Source organism: Wasmannia auropunctata, unplaced genomic scaffold, assembly GCF_000956235.1.
Source record: "Wasmannia auropunctata unplaced genomic scaffold, wasmannia.A_1.0 LD334721.1, whole genome shotgun sequence".
Classification (NCBI taxonomy): Eukaryota; Metazoa; Arthropoda; class Insecta; order Hymenoptera; family Formicidae; genus Wasmannia; species Wasmannia auropunctata.
The window spans coordinates 367777-376023 of NW_012028169.1; the positions used below are offsets into that span (position 1 = coordinate 367777).

The window sequence follows — 8247 nt, forward strand, 5'->3', positions numbered from 1 at the left end:
GCGAGTTTTGCGATAATACTATCGAAGAATAACACGTCGAACGTGTTTAAGGGTTGTCCCTTTACAATTGTGCGGACGGAGAAATCGCTACGTACTAGATGGAACTACTGGATGAGCGGTACAGATTCTTATCATTTTCTGTTATCATTTGCATTTAGACTATGTTTCCTGAAGCAACAGCGAATAACTGAAATGTCTGCGTTAAGCTATACCGCGACTACTGGCAATCCGAATCCGAATAAAACGGCACTGCCTACAATAACATCGCAACGGAGAGTAAGAACGAACGGAAAATTATACATTAATGTACCACGCTTTCTAATTATTCAAAGATTGTTTAAATATTATTATATATATAGCTTCTGTTTATTAGTGTAAACAAAGCATTGTTAGTATTGGCAATAAACATGGGCGTCCGCAGGGGGGGGGGGACAAGGAAGGGAATTTGCCCCCTCCTCCCCTGAAATTAAACGAGTATAAGAAAATTCAGAATTTGCCTTTATTTTTACAAATAATAAATATGTTTGTCAAATATGAGAGAGCTAAAATACAATACAGGTGCACAACGTTTGGACATTAGCTCCTCGCGGTAGTTCGTATTAAAAATTTGGATCATGCCTCCCTCTAGAAAAAATCCTGCGGACGCCCTTAGCAATAAAATACTTTGCAAAGAGCGCGGTTAACTATCTTTATTTAAAAAAATTTAATAATATTGTAAAAGTGATTCGCGGATATTGAAAACGCTATTTCTACATATCCGTTTGTAAAATCTGTGCTTCGTTTGCTCAGCGTCAGCGAGAGTCACATAATTTTTCCGATAAATTTATTATAATCGCCGATACGGTATTGACTTTATATGCGGATACAGAGAAACACATGTAACGAGCGTTTTCATAAAATTACTAAGAGAAACGTACGGATTGTAAAAGTCATAACTTCATTCACCGATCATACATGACATCATTAATATAATAATGTAACGGCGGCAAAAAGAATCATCGTATACGCCAAACGTGGAACAATGATTCATATAAAATTAGTCACAGCAGTTATAAATACACAGAAATATTGTAGCCCGATTTTCGAGTCGCTAAAATATATAATAGGCTTGCGATAAAATGGCAAGTGAGGTCATAGATATATGATGCCCAGATATATTTTATTATACGGTCTAATATTAGAAGACTCGTTTGTTTACAAAGCATCTAGTATCGCTCGACGTAGGCGCCTTTGTTATCGCCGCCTCTTTCGTTCTATAACCGTCCGAAGGGATTCGTGCCGATGATGTACGAGCTGGCTTATGGAGAAAAGCCCTTTTTTCCCCTCGTTACTCCGAAGTGCGCTGCCAAGTTCTATAATAATTCTTTCCCGAATATCATTATTATACCGTCGGGTCTTCGTTACAGTCGATCTCCCGAATTTTACGTGGCTTCGGAATGAACCGAAGAGCGTAACAAAACGGAATGAGAGCTGAAGTGTCAGCGCGCGCACACACACATACACGCTTTTCTCTCACCATTATAACTCGTTGATAGTTACATTTTATGTGAAATAATGAGTTGAAGATAGAAAGAAAGATTGTGAATTTATTTGATAACATGTCAACTTTTAACAATGTTAAGTATTGTCAGACAGTTATACTGTCTCAAAAGTTTTTACCTTTACCTGATAGATACTTTGAAGTTAAATGATCTGCAGACAAGAAAAATCGGACAACAAGGTTTTAAAGAAATCTATTTTCTGAAAAATTAAATTACTTTTATACTGAACTTTGCTACAACGAATCTGGTACAAATTACCAAGTTTATGTTATAGATGTGACATATCTATATTATGTTTACAGACTGTAAGTTAATCATAAGCATAATATTGTAGAAAGTTGTACGATCTGCATTATAATGAATAAATTAAAAAGTGTTTGAAAAAAAAAAAGGAAAATTAGTTTAGCAAGAAACGGGTAGTTTTTAATAAGCTTTCGTCAGAAATTTCCTTTCGAAGAATATCCGCACAGTCTCTGTAGTCAGTTCTTAAAATAGTTTATCGATCTCTTAAATATTTTGTTGGGAAGAATATAGTCAATTCAGAATCGATCGATTGCAGGAGTAAACTATTATCTGCCCTCTGCAAGGAAAGTTTGTAAGCTACAGCAACCACCGGTATATCACTGGATAGTACACGCATGTGATATTATCGTATAATTTCCTGAAAATTTACTTTATCAGAAGCAGAGAGAAGCACGAGACGGCCATCCCGACCTTTTACGTGGACCATTAAAACCCCCCGTACACTAGCGCCAGTACATCCACGCGTTTTCCTTTAATTCAATTTTTTTATGTGTTCCCGTCATGTGTTGTGTAATTTTAATTAACTGACTATCATTAGATTTCTCGTTTCAAAAACTATAAGAAATTATGTCAATTTTATTTTCCCCGTGTGCATCAAAAACAGGCCTTTTCGAAATATCCTCTTTTAATCACGGTTAATTACATTTTACAGTTTTGAAATGGGTACATCCATTTTCTGACATTGTCGATAAAATTATAAATGTCGAAAATGGGTATGATTCGAGTCTATTTTATATTCATAAATAAAATAAGTGCGTGTCCGCGCTACTACAGCTGGCAGGAGAAATACGTTAACGTGTTAATTTGTTAATGTAAAAGGCCCGGATATATGGTCGCTCTCACTGTGTACGTTTATACAAATTTACAGTATAAAAAATACACAATGAATTGCATAGATGCAATGGAAAAGATCAATTCCGTATTTAGAACATGTTTATTAGCTGTATGTTAGCGTGTTAAGACTAAAATTCTATAATATGATTCGTATTTTTAACTTATTTTTATCAATAAATGCACTCGATTATTTTTATTTCTGAGATTTTATAATATATGTAATATAAATTGTCATGTGTCGTGTAACTATGTATGTAACGTGAATTATTGCTAAATGCTATCATTTTAAGCGCGTTCTAAATACGAGAAAATATAATGTTATTGCTTAGACATTGAGCGTATTATTGGCTAAGAAGAGACAAGTGCAATTTTGGAAGAAGATCCGCAATTGAACACAATTATTTGAATGATATTTATGTCTATTTCTATCAATATAGATTAATTTTAATATTGATTTAACAGTTAACTTTTATCTTTTGCTAACTCAAAGAATTGGAAAAAGATAGAGTGAATAATTAAATCGAGATTAATCTATACTGACAGAAATGAACATCAGTATTTAAATATGAATTTATTGTTAATGTCGTGTGCATTATATTGCATTATATTAATATTTCGATTTGAAGAATTCTGTTATTAAACTTTAAGTAATATATATATTATTTCTATATTTACAAAATACATATTTAAGTTTTACACATAATTTTTAATTTCTAATATAGAATAGGACTTTTCTCTTTTCGTTTTTTCTAAAATTCTAATTGAAATAAAAATGTATAAATATATAAGTTTTTCAATTTGTTATCCGTATATTGTGAATAATGACGTGTATTATATAAATGACTGTCAACTTGCAAAATTTGATAAACCTATGAGAATATAATTATTCATTGTCAATTTGTACTTTTGTTGTATCTTTTTATAATCACGTATTTACAAATTCAAACTTTCCTTCATAGTTTCAAACATATAGTTTTCTCGATAGCTATTATCCGTCATTCTGTCTCTGGAAAACGGACACGCCGCGCGTCGACGCGACGAGGTCCGAGTTCATGAGAATCGTAAGGTTTGATAACTTGTAAGAAAATAATCGAGAAAATTTGACAGTTCGAGAGGAGGAGGATGAGGCCTAGGAAAGTGTCGTGGCAGAAACGACACCGTCTCTCTTGGGATTGTAACAGGTGTGATGACCCCGTAAAAACGAGCGCGTCGATCGACGGGGCAGTGATAATAACTCTTTTTGCGCCGCCATCGATATACAACTGCATAATATGCCATTTTTATTTTTGATGCGCCGGATAATTTAGCTATATGACATTGGATGCTGTTAGAGAATAGAGATAGAGTAGTTTAAGAAGATTTGTTTAAGTTTAATATAATGTGACATGTTAATAACTATTAAGAAAGATCAGTATTCTTTTCCTTTTCCAAGTTTCTGTCGAATTAATAATTTTTCACATTTAACATTAAAGCCTACTGCAATGAAAAATATAAATTTTAAATCTTATGCTTGCTTTCTCCTGCAGAGATGTGAATGATCCGCTACTTTCTATTACGTACGTCACTCCCTTATTCTTCCATGGTATTTTCCATGGTTGCTTTTCTTGCGACGTGGCGATTCTTGTTTCTCATTGAACAATAAAGTTCAAGATTTTTTAATACAAAGTAATATTTATATCATGTTTTTAAATATTAAATCAAATAAAAAGTAAGCACGTGAAGATTGAAATTTAATAAAGTATACAAAATATTTCTCTGGCAATTACAAGAGTTACCTGCGAATACACTTTATTTTGTGTTTCATAGAGGACATTGAGTTTATTAAAATCTGCAGTACTTGTAAAATAAAGATGGCAAATTAAAATAATTTAGATAGCTTAAGATTTCTTTCTTTTTTTTTTTTAATTTAATTTAATTTAATTTTTTTTAAGTGTAGCAAAATTAAAATTGTATTTATCACCACGAACTATAAAATCATTATCACACTCCAGAGGTAAAGGATGTAGCCCATGAGTATATTTGTGTTTAAAAAGATATATGATGTATTCGGTTGTAAGAAATAGATCGTTGATTAATTTTACTTGTGATATATATTGAATAATAAATTATTACTTAATTTTTAATTAGTAATACTACATTATACTTGTATTTTTATTCGTATAATCGGAAACTTGCATCAATATTTTTTTCGAGGCAAGACACATTCTCCCTATTCTTCCAAATTCGTTAATTCCTACAACTGCCATAATTTTATATCTGTTTTAATTTTTTAATTTTCTAACAATTCATTATTAAAGAAAAAAAAATTTAAGAATCTGAAATGATTTTAGAATATATATTACTGGAAGGAGAATAGAGTGCTGACGTAAAGCCAACATCTGTGTGAGAGTGAAAGGTATAAATTCTCAATTTCTCAAAACTCAGCCCGTTTTGTCTAATTTCTTATTTTTCAAAAATCTTTAAAAAAAAATAAAAAACAGGGCTAAGTGGGGGCTGAATGGCACATGCGCATTACAGACAATCTATACCTTTTCTCTCGCATAGATGTTGGCTTCAGCTCGATGTATGGGTGGTATAGGTAAGATTCTCCTTCCAGTAATATATGTTCTAACGAAATGATTGACATTTTGTCAAAAAGATAAATAGTGTGAAGTTTATTACGAAACTTCTTAGAACATATGTCTTGAAGTTACCTAAAATAAGAACTACTTATGTGTATAAATCTAAATACTCAAAATGAAAAAATCTAATAATAATTATTTATAATTCCAAATACTCTAAACAAACTCCCTAAACCCCTGACTCCTCTCCTTAAAATGTAAAGTGGACGGTTTTCAGCGTTATTATGTTAAGAATCCAGAAGTAGTAAACTAACAATAAAATAAGTCATGTAACACAGTGGGAAATGGAATTCACATTTAAATCTGGGCATGTATGTACATAACGCATATTTCCAAATGTATATACATTTATATTTTTTTCTATTTTTATATATTTTATTAATAAAGAAGTAAAGAAAAAAACTTACACTTTATCTTCTGTAAGTAGAGATCTTTTCCTTAACATTCATGTTGAATCTCAAAATATACAATATACAGCAGAATACAAATTTATTAATCACTGCAACAAAATGCAAAAATATTTTTAGGTTAGAATATAGTTTCTATTCGTACTGAGGAAAAAGAACATGAAAATTATGAAAAATATATTCAAACAACTTACTCACTGTATAAAAACTGCATTAATCGTATATGATGTCTGAAAAATTAAATCATTTTATAAATTCAATTTTTACGGCATGCAAAGCTGTGCAAAGATATACAGAAACTGGAGGTTAAGAGTGACCGACAATCTACAATACCGGCATTTAACTGTGTCTCCCTCTCCTGGCGGTGCCCACTACTACCTAGCATTCACGCGCTCCGCGGTACAATATCTTTTACGCGACGCGCGTCACTTTGACGCGTCGCCGGGCACAAGAAGGATCGGCTCCGCGATGAACAGCGTCGCGACTCTCGATTAAATTGTATTGAAACCTACATTTTCCGCATTTCGAGCAATAAATGCTGTGTACGCCACATTAACGTACGTATAAACACAAAGTTAAGAGTAGCATGCGGAGCGACGCCGTATCGTAATTGTATCAAACTTGCATTGTAAGTCGCGTAATATAGATTCGACATTCACACTCTGATTCAATCGAATGCGTATTTCGCGATCTCGTTCGACCGAAAATTAAGACGTGTAGCGTCGCAGCGCGCCACTGTCGCCGCCACTGTCGCCGACGCGCCGCGTCACTTTCCCTTTCGGTGAGCCACCGGCACGAGAAAGATCGCCTCCGGAACGTGACGTTGCAATTCATTTAATTGGTAAAGAAATCCATTATAATTTTGAATTTTCCACTTACTATCTAATAATAGATAACAATAACTATCGCAAAATATAAATTTCATGCTTATCGCGAATCTTAAACGATGATACTGATGTCAAAGGCGCGGCATCACGACGGCCGGCGTCGCTACGCGTCTAATTACTCTTATTTTCGCATTTTTCACATTTTAAATATATAACTAATACACGCGCTTATTGCACATTAATAATCGTTATAAGAGGCGCGTATGCATTGGTATTTCGTTCGAACGCGTATTTCGCAATACTCGTTCGGCCGAAAATCAAGCCGTGAAACGTAAATTATGTTGCACCGACGCCGCCGCAGCGGCGCCGCGGCGCTATTGGCGCGCGAGGCTGTCCGCGCGAGACGAAGCCGCTTCACCATTTTAATAGAGTTCCCTTTGCATTTTCAGAACGCGGAACAGATCGGATTGGGAGCAAAGGGCGTCGCGACTGATATAATTGCATGGTAAGTGAAATTTGTATTTGTATTTCTCTAACACGCAATATAATAGAATCATAAAATTATATTCTTATATGAAGTTCTTTTTCGGAAAATTAATAATTATTTGAAAAATATTTAATTGAAAGAGGAAGAGTTTGATGTGCGTAAGAATTATCTTCTAAAATGTTTATAATTTTGAACGCTATTTCAATTTTGATCAGGAGGCCTGATAACCGCAGACGTTCTGAGAGGAGGAGGAGGCCTAGGAGAGGCATCGGGTTTTGGGAGAGTAACCTTGGAGTAAGTACCATTTTTTATCTGCACAAAGTTTAAAGTTCTTGTTTATGTATTTGGATTGTTCTATTAAATAAAACGATTCGAATACAATAAATTACGTTAAATTTAAACGTTAAATAAAACATTAAATTTAAATGATTCGAATACGAAATTGTTGAAGATAGAAAAATCATCTATTCTTGTTTAATTAAAAAAAATAATTATATTAACAAAGACTAATTGATAATTTAATGCGTTTAAAAATGTTTTTTGACATATTGATTATTTTGAGCTCTGTTTCAATTTTAATCAGGAGGACAACCACAAATGTTCTGAGAGGAGGAGGAGGCCTAGGAGAGGCATCGGGCTCCGGCGGAGGAATTTTGGTGTAAGTATCATTTTTTATCTGCATAAAATTAATAGTTTTTTTTTATATATTCGGATCGTTTTATATGAATCTAAAAGTCTGAGTAAATAATAAATGATAAATTACGCAATTGTTAGAGACAAAAAAATTATCTACAAATATAAGTTTTTTTTTGTTTTTTTTCTTCAATCTTTTAAAAAAATAAATAATTATATTAATAAAGACTAATTGAAAGTTCAATACGTTGAAAAATTGCCTTTCACATATTGATTATTTTGAGCGTTGTTTTAATTTGAATCCAATCAATTCCTGATAATTCACGAAACTTAATCAAATCTCTACTGTTCGGTTCAGAACGAAATTAACATAAAATTTTACTTTTACTTGAGCATAACTCTTATACTCTTTGCACAGTAATCACTTTAATTACATTCTCCTCTCATTAATCTCTGACCTATTCAGTAATATCTTAACTATATCTTACAGATATTCCCCACGTCATATCAGAACAACGAGGAAGCTACGTACTCGTCGCCGACTTGATTAAAAATACAAACCGCGTCGCGCGTTTGCTTCGGGAGTGCCGTAAA

The 8247-nt window shown here is 33.1% G+C and overlaps 1 long non-coding RNA gene across 2 annotated transcripts in view; it reads right to left on the reverse strand.

Annotated features, from left to right (window-relative positions):
- LOC105458067 overlaps window positions 1–6034 on the reverse strand; it is a 77509-nt gene extending 71475 nt beyond the window's left edge. For both annotated transcript variants that reach the window (XR_975483.1, XR_975482.1), the window contains exons 1-2: window positions 5901–6034; window positions 5707–5798 (exon numbers count right to left, since the gene is read on the reverse strand). This is a non-coding gene — a long non-coding RNA (uncharacterized LOC105458067). The remainder of the gene's footprint in view (window positions 1–5706; window positions 5799–5900) is intronic.
- Window positions 6035–8247: the final 2213 nt, after the last annotated feature.